Source organism: Balaenoptera acutorostrata, chromosome 2, assembly GCF_949987535.1.
Source record: "Balaenoptera acutorostrata chromosome 2, mBalAcu1.1, whole genome shotgun sequence".
Taxonomy (NCBI): Eukaryota; Metazoa; Chordata; class Mammalia; order Artiodactyla; family Balaenopteridae; genus Balaenoptera; species Balaenoptera acutorostrata.
The window spans coordinates 109540418-109558522 of record NC_080065.1 but is presented as its reverse complement, the minus strand read 5'-3'; the positions used below and the strand labels follow the sequence as shown (position 1 = coordinate 109558522).

At 40.5% G+C, this 18105-nt stretch overlaps 1 protein-coding gene across 3 annotated transcripts in view; it reads right to left on the bottom strand.

Moving 5' to 3' along the window:
• Positions 1–18105, bottom strand: part of SNX24 (sorting nexin 24) — a 165166-nt gene that overhangs the window by 124235 nt on the left and 22826 nt on the right. The gene's annotated exons all lie outside the window — the stretch shown is intronic.

The following is an 18105-nucleotide window of genomic DNA, read 5'->3' as shown; positions in this document are numbered from 1 at the left end:
TGTCCTATTATAAATAAGCTGTGGTCTATCACAGAAACAAGGCAAGACTTATAAGACTTTTTTTTTTCCGATTGTATATGTGCTAATGTTGAATCTGGCCATAGGGAGAGAAATAAACTCTAGACGAAGCAGGTGGGAAAAATATGGGCAAGTGAATAGAGCATCCATGAGAAATATGGTAAACTACAGGTGGTCTAACTTTAAAATAGAAACGGAAGGGTTGGTACAGGACAGGAGGTTTCCGAGATGATAGGAATGGTGGCTGGCTGCCATGGAGGCCACCAAAGTATGAGAGCAGACGAGCCCTTGCCAGCTGCAACTGAAATAGCATCAGTCAGGCAGAACCAGACAGAATGCCACGAATATGTGCCTGGTAAATTCTGACTATGAAGTCAACTTGTTGACAGAATGCATCTTAAGAAAAGGATATGCATCTCACATACCAAATCAGATCACTGAGGATGGCTACGCTGTAGTGCTAAGGTTTCCAAGGCTGAGTCAACAGAAGAGAGCACTGGGATCGATTAGCAATGTCTGCCATGGAAAAGAAGGAGGAAAATTACAACGCATGTGCCAAAGATCTGCTACCTCGTTATCCTAAGATTTCAAAAAACTCTGCTTCATAACTTCATCCATTTCTATCCTGCTGCATTTTTTTGCTTGTATATTTGGTCTTTGCCTTTGTTTCCAAGTGGAATTTATTTTGAAAACAGCCCTATCTTGGCTCAAATGAGGAGAAGAGGAGGTTTTCTTTGGCTAGCTGGAAAAGACATGGGGAAGGTGGCAGGGACAACTGGTGAAGCAGAGCACTGACCTGGAAAGGGCGTAACTGCTGGCACTCATGGAACACACTATGCAGAGGTCTCCCCTGACAGGGGTGACAGCTGATCCCCCAGCTGAGGGTCTTTAACACAAAGAACACAGCCCAGGCTCTGTGTCAAGGCACCGGGACACCAGGATGCCTACACACTTGGCCCAAGATGTGGGATGCAAGAGGGTGTGAATTATCTCAGGGGGGCTGACGCCTAAATCCAAACAACAATGAACTCTCTTCTCCACCAGTAAATTATGTGACCTTTAAACCAGCCTATCATGTATTACATTAGTTAGAGATGATATCATGTTAAAATTAGATGTGTTTTACCTAAAATTAGTACAAATGGAATAACTTTATCATGAACAAGTTAATGGCTAGACCCATCCCCTAGGTTTATTTCCTTTTCTGTCTTATAACTTTTCTATTACAGATACATATTACTTTCTTTTAAAGTATTTTAAAAACAAAAGATCTCCATTTCTTCTACAACTGTTAAAAACTGTGTATCTCTAAGCTTTTCGTAGGTTTGGGAAGCGGGGGTGTTGGCCTAATTAAAATAAAATGGAAACTATCTCTGAAACGAATTAACAAAACTTACAAAACTGTCCTTTAAATATAGGGAATATTTATTTGAAACTCTCTCTAAAAATTAATTCCTATAGGTTTTAGGGTTTGACCATGGCAGAATGAATGTCAAGGTGGAAAGAGGCAATGGGCAGTTACAAGGGTAGGACAAATCTACACAATAAGGAAGGAGAACTCAGAAAGAGAGAGGCCAAATACTGCTCATAGTCGACTAGAAAACTGTAACCATGTCCATGTGCTAAACTCCTAGGTTCCCTGAGCCAAGATGTATAGTCCAGGTATAACCACAAACCAACAACCAAAATGGTAATCATCACATATGGATAACTCACTGCATGTAATTTACAACGAATGTAGCAATGCCAACATATTCAGAGTACATGTCTACATGTACATTAAATATTCTGTAATACCATGCAATTACTGCATGAGACTAAAAAGGAATTTGGATCCATGAATTTGGATTAAATACGTGATTCTAAAAACAGTATATATATATATTTTTTAATAAATTTATTTATTTTTGGCTGTGTTGGGTCTTCGTTTCTGCTCAAGGGCTCTCTCCAGTTGCGGAGAGCAGGGGCCACTCTTCATCGCGGTGCGTGGGCCTCTCACTGTCGCGGCCTCTCCCGCTGCGGAGCACAGGCTCCAGACGCGCAGGCTCAGTAGTTGTGGCTCACGGGCTCAGTCGCTCCGTGGCATGTGGGATCCTCCCAGACCAGGGCTCGAACCCGTGTCCCCTGCATTAGCAGGCAGATTCTCAACCACTGTGCCACCAGGGAAGCGCCCCTAAAAAAACTATTTTAAAGTCAAACAAATTCTCCGAAAACTAAGGCAACAAGTCCCCCCAAACCATGAATGGTTTGTGCAACCATATGTATTTTTACTATGCAGGAATGAAAGTTAGATATAAGTTTTTAAAAAAAGATAAAATAAATAAGAGACTTCCCATTTTGGCTAAATAATACCAATAAGAGAAAAATTTCCCTAACTATATTTTACTTTTAGAAAGTGCAGCTAAACTAAAACGATTTCATGAAACCTAGCACTTGTAGCTCAATAAAATTACTTAATGTTGATTTACTGAAGAGTTATTTACCTAACCTTAAAAGGTTTCCTTTTATTTTTACTTGGAAGCTAGACAACAGAATAATATGTGCTTCCATATATTTGTCTCATGTTGTTTCTATGAGAATGTGCAGTCAGATAACTAAAAATTACTGAGAATATCTAGATTATATTAAACTACTAGATACCGGGCCATTTCTCTTCCTAGCCCACTTCTAAAAACATCCCTCCACTGGACTATAACACTTCAAGGGCAGAAAACAAACCTTATTTTTCACTGTATCACAAAGCAGAACTAAGACAATGCTGTGTCCATAGCAGTTGTTCATTAAAAAATTGCTGCAAAAGTATTATTTGTAAGAGCAAAATAATGAAAACCCAAATGCCCATCCTTAGGAGACTAGCCACACAATGAAGTACCCTGTAGCCATTACAAATGAGGAGGATTCTTATGAACTCATACGGAGCGTTTTCTAGGATATACTGACTGAAAAAAAACATCAAGGAAGAAAGATTACATATAGTATGTTAATTGTTATGAAAGGGAAAATAAGGAATGAAGATATAATAAGAGATGGAGATATATTAGGTTAAGAGTGTGTGTACAAAAAAGAAACACAAGAAGTATAAACCAGAACCGAATAACACTGGTTACCTATAGACATGTGCATAGAAGGCAAGGGTAGCGAGACTTTTCCAAAAATACCTTTTTATATAGTTTCGAACCAAATAAATTGTTCTATATATTAATAAATTTAAACAAAAAAGATAGAAAAGCCCACAAATTGAATATAAACAGAGAAAATAACCTAACTGTACATTAAATTTTTTTACATAACAATATAGAGTAAATAATGCAGGTAAATTCTGAACATAGTATTCTAACTACACAAACATAATGGGACATATTTTAATACAAAAAGGATTGCATAAAGGTCTTAAATTTTATTTGGTAGGCTTCATGTTAGAATAATTTGGGGCTTGAAATGCTGGATTTTTTATGTAGGAAGAAGAAAGAGATACATGAAATGTAGTCATAATTTAAAATGTGTATATACTCATATGAGTATGATATATAGTATATATTCAGATATATACACATATATATACCTATATAATAAGTATATATGTAATATATTTCATAGTTCTAGCAACTGAGAGGGTCTGGTAGCAATGATAAACCATAGGACACTTAGCATCCATATCTTAGTTTCTAGATGCTATTCCCCACTAAAAAGAAGCAGGTATCCATGGGAAAAGTTTCAAATTGGGAAAGTCCACAGTGAACCTTCATATCTTGTTGGACAGAAAGCAAGAAACAGTGATCAAAGACAAATGAGGTCATGTCAAAAGGACACAACAGTCAAAATGAATGAGATCCCATGGGACAAATTTGGGACAATTTGGGCATTAAAAAGAATAATGACAACATTAGAAAAAACTTCTACTTAAAAAAAATATCCATGAGTCTATAGAGATATGAGGGGAGAACTAGGAAGGGGAGAAGCTCCTCTTCACAGAAGAATGCCAGTTAATAAATGTGGAAGAAATGATGGAATTAGAAAAATCATCATTTTGCAACTATCAATTTAATAGCTTAACCAGGCCAAAGATCATTATTCCAATTAACCACTGGGTCAAAGGAGTGAAATGTTGTAATTTAGGGGTGAAAGTAAGTGTGCAACTTATTTTCAAAGGATTCACCCAAAATAAAAAAATAAATATAAGTGTGTGTGTGTTTCTGTGTGAGTGTGTGCGAGACAGAGAGAGAGAACAAAGCAAAGCTGGCAAAACGTTAACAACTGGTGAATCTGAGTGAATATAAGTACTCTTTGTACTGTGCTATCAATATTTTTTCAAAATTAAACATTGGGGGAAAAAATTAAAAGAAATAGGTTTGCTACAAGGACTACCCCATTGTTTGTAGGTGCTAACTATGTTATAAAGACGTATGCCTTTGACCTCACAACACTCATATTCTTAAACTTACAATTCCTATTTCACTGACAGAAGCATCGTTTTGGTCACCAGATGGTCTCCAACTTACACACATACTTTGTTCTTATGTGTTTGCTTATAAGTCAATATCTACTACTGACAACACATTTCTTCACAGAAACATTAATTTTCCTGGCCAGCCCCAAAAATATATTCAAAGAATAATATAGCTGAATATAATAACAAGAGTTTGAAAAAAAAATCAGTCTATATGTAAATAAATCAGACCAAAGCCAATTTAATTTTTAAAAAGACTTGAAGATCTAGTAATATTTCTCCAGAATAATGAGAGGCCTTTTTTGGGAGGATGCATTATTGCTGAAATACCAATAAGTGTGGGAGGAGACAAATGAAAATTTGAGGTAATGCAAAATTTACACTTTTAAAAAGTAGATTGTATTTTTTTTTTAATATGGATATACTGTCACTGTAAAAATGCAAACAAAACAAAGTTAAAATTCCCACATTTTCCCTCCTCTAAAACAGTATCTTCCCTAGAGGTAACTATGATTATCAAGTTGGTGTATATGTACCTGCAGAAATAAAGTTGATTTGGTATTTTTGCCCACAGTCTCACACTGTACATAGCTTTTTGGTAACTTGCTTTTTTAATTTAACTTGCTTTTTTTATTTAACGCTTTGGTAACTTGCTTTTTTTTTTTTTTTTTTATAAGTAAACTTAATCCTGAAGCAAGGTCTTAAGTACCTGAGGTAGATTAAGTACCATAGATAAATTCTACTACATAGCTACTTTATTTATTTATTTTTGGCTGTGTTGGGTCTTCGGTTCGTGCGAGGGCTTTCTCTGGTTACGGCAAGTGGGGGCCACTCTTCATCGCGGTGCGGGGACCGCTCTTCATCGCGGTGCGCGGGCCTTTCACTATCGCGGCCCCTCCCGTTGCGGGGCACAGGCTCCAGACGCGCAGGCTCAGTAGTTGTGGCTCACGGGCCCAGCTGCTCCGTGGCATGTGGGATCTTCCCAGACCAGGGCTCGAGCCCGTGTCCCCTGCATTAGCAGGCAGATTCTCAACCACTGCGCCACCAGGGAAGCCCGGTAACTTGCTTTTTTTTATTTAACACTTTGCTTTAGAGAGTTCTTAAAGTTACCTACCAATCAGTATTTTTAAAAATAGAATATGTTAATATTCAAATAAATAAAATAAGTAGTTTAAAGTTAACACTCCTGAACAATTCCAACCAGAAAAAAAAATATCCTCAGGTAAAAAATGTTGGGTAAAGTTTTATAAGGTCAAAAAGATTTGATACATAAATCCTCAATTTGGAAAAGCAATTTGCAAAATAATAAGTATGTTATGATTTCACTTCTGTCTGAAGGGGATATACCAAACTATCACCCAGGAGAGATCAGAGAAAGGGAAGAAAAGAGGCTTTTAGTTTTTATTTCACACCCTCCTGCATTATTTAAATTTTATTTTAAATTCTTGCACGAAGTTATTGTAGGGATGAAAGTTTTAACTAATAATTGTTTTTGAATAGGTATAAGAAAAGATTATGATTAAACTTACTGCATATCTAGGGCTCATTTCCTTAAAAATAATCAATTATAGTCAAAGAAAGGATAACATTGGGGACTTAATGGTCCAGACAGGGCTGTAAGTCCACACTTTTAAAAGCCGCTCTAAAGGGAAACCTCTTCCTTATAAGAGAAGGAATGATGGCGTTAGAAAATTTCCATTTTGCCAACAACACAGTAAAAACTTATTCAGGCAGGAATCATCAATGGATGCTGAATCAGGGAGGAACCATTTGATAAGGAAGAGAACATTTATATAATTGTAAAATGCCTCTCCAAATGTTACTTATTAATTACAAAAGGAAAAATAGTAAATATACAACAGTAAAAACCAACAAAACCTAACCAAGTGTTCAAAACTAGCATCACCAATTAGGGGCAAACAAATACCATGTGCCTCTGGATAGGATACCCTAACAAGGACATAGTAACATTAATGGAGATTTCCAGCTCCAAATCCATGACCTGAGTCTACCCATCAGGAGCCATCAGACAAAGCTAAATTGAAGGACAGTCTATTTTGACCTGTCTTTTATAAAAATGACAATGTCATGGAAGACAAAGAAAGACTGAGAGAGAGTTCCAGATTAAAGGGGACTAAAAAGACATGACAACTAAACGTAATGCTTATCTGGATACTGTATCAGGAGAAAAAAAAATGCTGTAAAGGATATTATTGAGACAAATGACAAATTTGTGATACAGACTACAAAATAATCCTGGGTCAATGTCAAATTTCCTGATTTGACAATTTCACTGTGGTTAGGTGAAGAGAATATTCCTATTTTAGGACACACAGATTGAAATAATGAGCAGTAAAGAGGTATAATATACACAACCTACTCTCAAATGGTTCAGAAAAAGATTACATATACAAAAAGAGCGATGTAGGGAAGAGAATGATAAAGCAAAAGTGGTAAAGCTTTAAAAATTGATGAATCTGGTTAGAAAGAAATGAGAATTCTTTGTACTATTCTTGCAACTTCTTTGTACATTTGAAATTATTTCAAAATAAAGTTTAAAATATATTCCCTCTGGCCCCATTACCTCTACGACCTGCCCTCTCTCTGTTTAATAAGCTGGTCTGATATTGAATAACAGGTATCAAGGAGCAGGGGGTAGGGCTGTGGGGGTACCAAGAGTGGAGAGCATCTCTGCTCAGGGGTCTGTGTTCAATCTCACCTGCCGACTCTTCTGTCAGAACCTTTCTCTTAATCCTCACCTGACATACTTCACAGTCTCTCTTGCTTATCCTGCATTATTAAAATTTAAGATGAGTCAAGTGCAGTTGGGGCTATAATTATTGAGTGCAGACTTTACTGAGAGAAATGGATTGTCTGACATATGTTTTGTCAGATAAAGAAACAACTGAGGGTCATTCAATATAACAATAATAAGTAGAGAGACGATCCATAATTCATATCAGACCAACTTATTCCTATAGGAACCCAAGGAAAAGTTAGAAAATGTGTGTCACATCTGAGACTTCCAAATTCTAATTTCATAAGTTAAAATGGACACACATATTCAACTGAATAAATCAAATAGTGTCATTAACACTCTGACACTAAGTCTGCTTCCTCTATACAACCAATGAGATTACCACAAAAATATTTATGAGTCTATCCAAGCAAAGTTCTAACATAAGAATCAGTGATGTGACAATCTTGGGTAATACATTTCTGACAGTTCTGAAAGCCTACTGGATGCACTAACTCTTTAACGTAATGCACAAACATTAATAGAAGTTCAGAGAGTTACGACAAAAGTGAACCATCTCTAAAGCAACCAATTCATCACATTAGTTTAAAACTTGAAAAGAAAAAAATACAATATTCAGGAAGATATGCCATTTGTTCATTTCAAGACACATCAAGAGATTTAGCTAGATACGAACTATATATGAACAAATACAGAAATATGCTATTACATGAATAAGACTGCTTAACAAAAAAGGAAATCATATATACAGAAATACAACTTAAAGAGAGGTTTCATCTTTGGCAAGAAGGTAGTCTGGAATTGTGATTTGGAATAAGTGATTTCTTGAGGTCACAGATGTGAAAATCTGCAGACCTCCCTGGAAACATACATACACATAACATGCAAGATTTTACAGGCAGTTTCAAGACGAGGAAATTGTGTCGAGGGGCAGTTACCACCTACCTTCTGAAACACAGACAAGCCAGTTAACTGACACTGAACAAACACTGGCAGCCCAGCTGATGCCCCCTCTTGCCTCTACACTCCTTGCTCTGAACTCCATCTCTCCTTCTCTGCTCCCCTGTCCTTTGCTCTGCCCCATCCATTCCTACACTCCACCCCTCTGTCTTTGTGCCCAGCCGGCCCCAATTCCTCACCCATTCCCATTTCTCCCGTATCCTTCCCATCCCCATTGCCTTAACTGGTCCAGATATGGAAATAAATTATACTTTTGAGTGATTCAACTAAAGTTTTATGTTATTATTCATAATTTTAAAAGCCAGTGAGCTGAAAATTTTACATTTACAGACAGAGATTGAGAGATTGGGAGGGGGAAAAAAGAGAAAGAGATGAAGGGAGGAGAAAATAGTGTTTTCCAAGAAAAAAAAAAAGTTGTTTTATATCGGGCTGTTACTTTTTGTCTTTGTATTTTTTCCCCACAGGTCCATACTAGGAAAGAGTGCCGCCCCCCGCCCCCGCCTGTGACAATCAGGAGGGTTTGGGAACACAGAGAGCCCTGAGCACCCACAGTGGGACCAGAACATAGGGCCTACAGATGAGGGCAGGAGACGCTTCCACACTGGGCCAGGGTCAGGGCCAGGAGGCCGGGCGTCGAGGGGCGGGCTCTCGAACCAGGACCCGGCAGATGCTGAGATGGGACTGAGCCCAGCCTCCGGGAATCGGCAGGTGCATTGTATACACCTTTCCAGGTAACTAGCACTGTCCATGGCTCTGCCATATACTCTAAATCATGACAGGATGACACTCTGGGACAAAGGCGAACAGACAGGGGATTATGTGAGGTGAGGAGGGAGACTTAAGTTCAGCCACAGTTCGTCGACAACATTCATCATCCCTCTACTGTGGAAATTATTTGCAGGTGAGTTATTCCACAATTAGACAGATTTCTCACGCTCTTAAGGCAAAGTCCACAGAGGCACCACTATCCATCTTTCCTTTATTGTATGTTCCCTCCATGTCAGGCACCATATAGAGGTATAAGGTAGAGATACTTATATTTCTACGTATTCATAACTTAATGTCATCCTCAAAATAACCATATGATGTAGTTATATAAGCCCCACTCTGAAGATGAGAAATCTGAAGCCTAGCACAAATCACCCAAAGTCAAACACACTAAGTCAGAAGATGGAATCTGAATACAGCTCTCCCTCTCTGACTCGGAAGCCTGTGCTCTAAGCCTGAGTTTCTCAGCTTCTCAAACTTTCCTGTGCAGGGGCATCTCCTGGGGAATCTTGTGAGAATGCAGAGTGACTCCCGCAGGTCGGGGGTGGGCCCTGAGAGTCTGCATTTCTAACAAACTCCCATCAATGCTGCTGCTGCATGGACCACATACTGAGTAGCAAGGGGCTAAATAAACTGTTACATTTACTACACTCATTCCACACTTACAGCTGGGACTGCTAAAATTGGACACTGCTGCCAGCAATACATTTCTAAAGAGTTAACTACTTTAAAGATTAAAAGCAAGCAATATGTTTTACAGCTATTAAACTGTGCAGGGAATTTTTTTTTAATAATTCAGAAAACACAAGCTTGTAACCTAAAACCAATTTTTAATGAAATAAAATGCACCTCCAATTTTTTCTGCATGCAATCCTGTTGTTTACAGCCAGAAGAATCTCTTCAGTGTCCTATGCCCAAACCAGATGCATCCCGCGTTTCTACCAGGAAGCCATCAGAATCTATTAAAATTACTGTACACTGATAGCAGCGGGGACATGACAAATCGCAGGCCAAGAGTCAGATACCACAGAATGTATTTCAGGGCTTTGGGGGCAGGCCCATTTGCAACCAAATGATATTGTGTGAGGCTGGCATGCTCAGTGCATGACAAACTGATGCAATTTCAGTGCTGTCTGCAGGCCAGGGGAGATTTCTCTGATGCTGGTTGTGGTTAGTTTACAGAATTGTGCAGAGTTCCCAGATTTGAATCACTTGGGGCTTGAAAGGGCTTCACTTGACAAGCTACAAATAATTACACTCTACTCTTTCCATTGTACTCTATTATTTTGCCCCCCTTATCTCCAGGATTTGAGCTTTTGTGAACAAGCAAGGTCGGCTTCTATTTTGACCACAACACAACAAAACATTGTTCTTTTCTGATATGATAAATAAAACAAGGCCCTGCAGACTAAACATTTTTATCAGGCCCATTTTCCACTTTTATAGGCAAAAGTCAACTTTGAGCTCAGTTAGAAAGGGTGAGCTGGACAAAGCAGGCAGGCAGGTTCCTGCAATCCTCACTTAAGGATGTGCTCTCGCTATCTGGTTATTGCAAAAACTCATTTGAAAAATGGGATATTGACTGACAGATAAAGGGCACATGGGCAGTGGCTCTTACAAGGTTTCTACTTCCCTTGTTCCCCTCCCTCTCATCTCCAGCTCCATCCTAACAGCTCTCATTCAGATATTCATAATGAAAAAGTTTTCCCAACTTGGAATGCATTAGAACCAAGCTGCCTCATGTCAGTGCACTGCTCAGAAACACCAGAGACTCCAAATTCAAGTTTGCTATTGAAGAAAGCAACTTGTGGAAGATTTTAAAGAGCATATCACCCAACTTCAGGTGGCTCCTAAGGATAATAGATTGATTATTGCTCCATGTATTTTAATTAAGTAAATGTGAAGCTTTATGCTTTCATACTTTTCCAAAGAAAAACACAAGATTTTTTGTTTAAACTCCAGTGTCAAGTAGCATTTCATAAAGTTCTAGTCTCCAGAAAAGTTTTTTAAAAAATCTATAATGATGATTAACATTGACTCAAATAAAGTAATCTAAACATCCCCTTTTAAAATCTGTTAAGCCTTGAGTATAGGTCAACCCTCCACACTTAATTTTTGCAACAACGCTATGATATGCATATAGAATTTCATATAATAAAAACTGTCGGGGCTTCCCTGGTGGCGCAGTGGTTGAGAATCTGCCTGCTAATGCAGGGGACACGGGTTCGAGCCCTGGTCTGGGAGGATCCCACATGCCACGGAGCAGCTGGGCCCGTGAGCCACAATTGCTGAGCCTGCGCGTCTGGAGCCTGTGCCCCGCGACGGGAGGGGCCGCGATAGAGAAAGGCCCGTGCACCGCGATGAAGAGCGGTCCCCGCACCGCGATGAAGAGTGGCCCCCGCTTGCCGCAACTGGAGAAAGCCCTCGCACGAACCGAAGACCCAACACAGCCAAAAATAAATAAATAAATAAATAAATAAGAAAATCCTTTAAAAAAAAAAAAAAAACTGTCATTACTATCCCCATTTTAGAGATCAGGAAACTGAGGCATGGAAAAGTAAAGTAACTTGCTCAGTGAGTCACAGCTACTAAGTGGTAGCAACTGGGAACTGAGCCCGAAAAGTGACTTGAGCTGCCTTGAATACGGCTTCCTAGTTCCACAACTCCATCTACCTAAGGCCAGGTGGAACACAAGCCCAACATATCTCATCTAAGCAGAAACCAAGAGCCTGGAGAGTATTCAGGTTGACAATAGAGACAAAGAATAGTGAGATTAAATTCTCATCAGTAGCTAAAGGATCTAAAACATAAAATTTCAGCTCCCCAAAGTGGATACCTTGATTCCTGCCTCAGTACGTGTCTTGCTGTAAACTGGACCCCTCCTACTCTCCAAATCTGGCTTGTCTAATATGGCAGCACTCACCACAAACCGCTATTGGGCATTTGAAATGCAGCTAGTCCGAAGGGAGGTGTCCTCTACATGTAAAAAAAACACCCAATTTAAAAAGCTACTACAAAAAATATAAAATATTCATCATTTTATATGGATGACAAGTTAAATAATATGTTGGATTTATTGGGCTAAATAAAATATATTATTACAATTCATTTCACCTGTTTCTTTTTACTTTTTTAAATATGGCTACTAGAAATATGTGGCTCGCTTTATATTTCCATTAGATGATGTGCTCTAAACTCACCCCTTAATCCCAAACTTTGTATGGCTGAGTCATTGGCACAAGTTGGTTACCTGACAAGAAAAGCAACTCCGAGAACAGCAGTCAGTCCAGCAGTCAGTCTCGCAGGAAGCCTCTTTTCCACGTACACTCCTTCTCCCTTCAGAATCCTCAGGCTCTCACACCCCTGTCCCCTCCCCTTGACCTTGAAATACTCACTGTCAGTGTTCTGATTTAGAAAGAGCCTTTACCTGACCCTGCCTTCCTTCTTGCTGCTGTGCTTTCTTTCCCTCCGTTCACTGTCAAAGCACCTGAAAGTGTCCACACTCCATTTTCCTCACTCTCTCCAACTTCCCTAATTCACTGCAATCTGACTTCCATCCCCGCCCCCCCCCCCCACTGAAACTGCTCCTCAAAGGTTCCTCACCTGTTCCTCCTGACCTCTCTGTTCTCTCTAGAACAGCTGCTGGGCCCCTAACCACACAGTGGGCCTCGCCTACCCACGTGCTTCAACTGGGCTGATGACCAACCAGGCACTTGGAAGACAGGGACAAAACCTATGTATCGAGTTCTGTCGACCCGTCTGTTGGACTCTGTCGACCTTTGCCCCAATTCTATGCTGAAGTCTCTACTGCAGCCCCTTCATGAATGTGCATGAACCCTTAGCTTAAAACTTCCCCAGTTTTGCTGTTAGGGGAGACACTGCTTTGGGAAAGATCCCCGGTGTTCTCCTTACTTGCTGCAAATATTCATCCTTCCTTCTCCCGATCCTTGGTTTGGAAGTATCTTCTGGCTCAACACCCACCAAGAGGCAAACCCAGTTTTCAGGTAACAGCCCCCTCCCCTTGCCTCTCCTGTCCAGAATCACACTGAGTCTCAAGCATCATCTGAGCAGTGAACATGAAGACACAGTCAAAGGAATAAGAAGCAAACTCTTGGGCAAAGGTGAAAATCTTGTCATTGGCTACTAGTAGGAAGTGAAACTGGAATTGGTTCAGAAACGGAAAACACAAGCTAACCAACTGGGGGTGGGAGAGCAGGATAGGTTTCCTGCAGGCAGAAGAACGTGAGATTCGGAGGCATGAGAAGCCCAGGGCCTCCAGCAACTGAGCGATGGGGGGAGCAGTTCAGGCATGTAGGGCAGAAAGTGCCAAGTGAAGCGATCAGAGGTGGAGGACTAAATTTTTTTTAATTAATTAATTTATTTATTTTAACATCTTTATTGGAGTATCATTGCTTTACATTGTTGTGTTAGTTGCTGCTGTATAACAAAGTGAATCAGCTATACATATACATATATCCCCATATCCCCTCCCTCTTGCGTCTCCCTCCCACCCTCCCTATCCCACCCCTCTAGGAGGTCACAAAGCACCGAGCTGAACTCCCTGTGCTATGCGGCTGCTTCCCACTAGTTATCTATTTTACATTTGGTAGTATATATATGTCAATGCCAATTTTTTATTTACCTTTTTTAGCTACCAATTCTAGACAGTTTCTGAAGCCCACTGTTCTGGAATCCCTCATGTCCACCCTATGGCACTGTCCCTTCATCCTGTCACTTCTCCATCCCCCTACCCTAGCCTGGTCCACGGCAATAGTCTCATAGAGGACTCCAATCAACCCCCTTTGGAAACATTCTGTACATCAAGGTAAGTTTAATCAACATGATGTCCTCATTTTCATGTCACTTGGCTGTTCAGAAATATGCTCTGCAGCCCTGTTTACTTCTGCACAAAGTTATCAGATTTCAAAGTTTCCAATCCCATCCTTACCTGATGCTGGTGACAGGCATTCTCTCCTCTCCACCACCACCCCCCAAAGCAACTCAGACATCCCACCTTCTAGAACGTGCCCTCCTCTCCCCAATCCCCGTCAAAAGTGGAATGAACTCTGACACTTCAACAATGGTGGCTGCCACCGTCCAGGAGAAACAGAGAAAAGGCAGTCCTCCCCAGGGACCTCTGCCACCTGGCTCTGCCCCATGTACCCAGAATACTGCACCCTCCACCTTCCACTACCTCCTGCACACTGGACACCGCTCTCTTCCCATCCCCCGTCATATAATGTTCATTTACATGTTTTTACCTTTTGGGGGGTAGGGGTTCCTTCACAGAAGCCTTATCCTTTCCATCTGCTTATCTAGATCCTACCTACGCTTCAGAACACAGCTTAAGCCATTTCTTGTAGGAAGTCTTCCTGGTACTTTACTCCTCACTGACGTCATTCTCAAAATCTCCATTCAATACAACTTGCTATTTTTCTACGTATTACCATAAAGCATTCATTATTGCTTCGTGGGTGCTGTGTCATCTGTGTAGAACTAAACTGCAAACTCCTTGAGGGCTGGAATCGTGCATTATCGTTGTCAATTGCCCGTAGCTGGCAACAAGCAGGGATTCGAAGACTAGATTTACTAAGTTATACAGATTAATTATGCTACTTTATAACAGATAAATGCTCTCCTTCCTTTGTATGCTAAGACTAAGAGCCCAAGAGGTTAAATGGCAGTGATCTTTAATAATCTCCATCTATCCTTCATGGAACTATCCCTGAAAATTAACTCTCTTACAATGTTACAAATATATTAACTAAGCAGTTGATCAGTTCAAAATATGTTAAGGGGCTTTCAAAGACTAATATATCTTTATTTTTATAAACTGACACTATGATAAATGGCCAATGAAAATGAATACATTACTAACATAAAGCAAGTGTTGTTTTTTAAAAACTCTCCAAATCTAAAAAACTGGAAAATAAACATATACTTTGAAAATGACAGTACTGTAGTCAACTTAAGAATCCAGGGCCTACCCACATTCATTTAAGAACAATCTGTATAGCACCTGAAGAACATCAATGGAACTGCTTATAAAGGTTTAAATATAAAATCATGCACAAGAAATTCAGGAGGAAAGATCATAACTCAACAGTTCTCTATCATGCCAGGAGGCGCTCCTGCATAGACCCAGGGCAGCCAAAGGAAGCAAAAACTGGATAAATCAAACAAAAGAAGTACTTAGTCTAGCTTTTGCATATCTAACGTTAAAACACACACACAAGATTTTAAATCATTTTTCACCATTATTATTTAATAAGCCAGTTCCTGGAACTTTTGGTTCTGTACCCATTTTCAATATGAAAATGTTTCCTGTATTTTAACTCTGCACATTACTGGACATTCAAGCTTACAAAACACTTCCTTCAATTACCAAAACTCACTCTCCCATGAGTTTCTGTTTCAAGTTTCTCTCCAGGGTTTAATAACGATACTGGAAAACTCTTTTTGGGTTCCTAAATCAACCCCCAATGAACTGGGTGCATGGCTTCCAACTCTGACCTCCAAATCCCAGGAACATCCCAAAAGGTACTAGCATGATGCCCCTCCACCAGGACCACTTGGGCAGCAACAAGACCAGAGCCCTTCGGATCCAACTGGTTCAGGGGGAATCCCGGTCACTGGAGCTGCTGGCACTTTGATCCCATCAAGTATAACTCTGCACACCGCACCTCTCACCGCACCAGAATCACAGCAGGCTTCATTACAATCTCCGGACAGAAGGCTTACGACATGCAATCTACCTGGCAGGCTAAACAGCTTCCTCCTATGCAGTGTGGACTCCAAGAGACTTCGGACCCCTGGGCAGGTGGCACTGAGCAGGAGGGCAGGGATGCCCAGGCCAGAGGTAGAGAAGACACGAGGAAAGGTAAAACGCGTGCTTCTCACGTGCTGCCGCAATAAATAAATCTATCATTCTCCTCCTGTTTTTTAGATCCAGGATAGTAACAGCAACTATTTTTTAGTGTATGTCCAACACCATAGTACGTGCTTTTCATTTGTTATCCCAGTTACATTTTTCTTCACAACTCTCAGTGCCAGCATTCCCCCAGCCTTACAAGTGAAGAGACTGAGTCATTAGGACACCTATCCAGGTGAGAACCCAGGTCTGGCTTACCTTCAAGCCCAGACACTTTCTGACCTGCTGCACTCCCGCTAGACCGCTAGACTGCATATGCCTCAAGCAAATGATGGCAAAATATTAAAAGAAGACTTCTTTAGAAGTGCATACTTGCATGGGATATCCATAAGACTCATCTACTTTTTCCCCATAAAAATGAAGTCATACACAGATGTAGAGAACAAACGTATGGACACCAAGGGGGGAAAGCGGCGGGGGGATGGGGGTGGTGGTGGGATGAATTGGGAGATTGGAATTGACATGTATACACTGATGTGTATAAAAAAAAATAAATGAAGTCATAATATTCAAGCTCTCTGGAGTTCTAAGTAAACTTTTTTCATGGCACTGTATTTTGCATTTGGTAAAACTTTATCATTAATTGGTTTTGACAGAGTGTGTCTACTGGACATGAGAAAATCCTAAATAGTTCATGAATAAAATAAACACAGGTCAAACTCTAATTCAACTTCATGAACCCCAAATCCCTTTGCCATACTGGAATTTCTATGAAATGTTTACTTGAAAGGCATTATTTTTGTTGTTTTTGTTTTGCTTTGGTGGTAAAGTGAAGGAACAGGAGAGGGGTTTACAGTATCCAATGTACTCAAATCAGGAATCCCACACAAGCCTAACTTAGGGAACTCTCTATAGAAATCCAACATAAAGGTTTAAATTCTTAGAAACAAATGCCAACACTAACTACTACAGAACCAACCACATGTTAAGGGCTTTACACCTATTATTTCACTTGATTAAAACAATCCCAAATGGATATAAAGCATTCCTAGTATGCCTATTTATGGGAACCAAGGCTCAAAGCATTTAAACAACTGGGGACTGCTAAACACATGGTTAGGAAGTGGCCGGGTGTCATCCAAGGTCCACTCTTCAACAGTGTTGCTACTTCCCTTCTCATAGAAAGTTCTCTCAAGGAGGTCAAGGTTACAAAATAAACATAAGCAACTGCCTGATTCACAAAGGCTGGCTCTAATGCTGCATGGGCCAGTATCAGAACAAGTACAACACGCTGACACTTGTCAGCACCCAAGGATGCACATCAATTTTCCCCTCTACTTGGACCACTGCACCCATTTAATGCTCCCTGGTTCCCCCATGTGTTAGAAAACAAGGAAACCTGTTGGGAGACCCCACTCCCAGCTGTCTTTCACACAGGCTTCTAGACTGTGTTCTGGTACCTGGCCTTCAGAGAAGGACTGAGCCAAGGTTGTGAAGGCAGAGAGAGGCCTAATTACACCGGTAATTCTTTTTGCACTAAACGTAATCTGAGGCAGACCCTTGCCAGGTAGTTCACATGCCTCATGCCATTTAATATTGGCAATGACTTTATGGTTAGGTATTATCGTTCACCTGTTTTAAAGATAAGAAAACTGAAGTTAACAGTTTGCTCATATTGAAGCTTGTTAACGTAACTGTATTTATACATTCAGTTCTCCATGGAGCAATACAGGATTAGTTGATTTAACTATAGCTCAAGTGTACACAGTGTTCACAAACAGGAAGAATCTTTCTGAAAGAGAGTTCTGGGATTTCTTGAGGGTCTTGGAAAGAAACTGCTGAAAGTGATGGCAACCTTAGGGCCCAGTACAGCACCTGGTGTACTGTAGGCCTTCAAGAACCATTGGCTGGGGACTTCCCTGGTGGCACAGTGGTCAAGAATCCGCCTGCCAGTGCAGGGGACACGGGTTCGAGCCCTGATCCGGGAAGACCCACATGCCGCAGAGCAACTAAGCCCGTGCGCCACAACTACTGAGCCTGCGCTCTAGGGCCCACAAGCCACAATTACTGAAGCCCACGCGCCTAGAGCCCATGCTCCGCAACAAGAGAAGCCACTGCAATGAGAAGCCCGTGCACCGCAACGAAGAGTAGCCCCCGCTCGCTGCAACTAGAGAAAGCCCGCGTGCAGCAATGAAGACCCAACGCAGCCAAAAATAAATAAATAAATAAATGTATTAAAAAAAAAAAAAAGAAAAAAAGAACCATTGGTTGGCTAATTCCCTG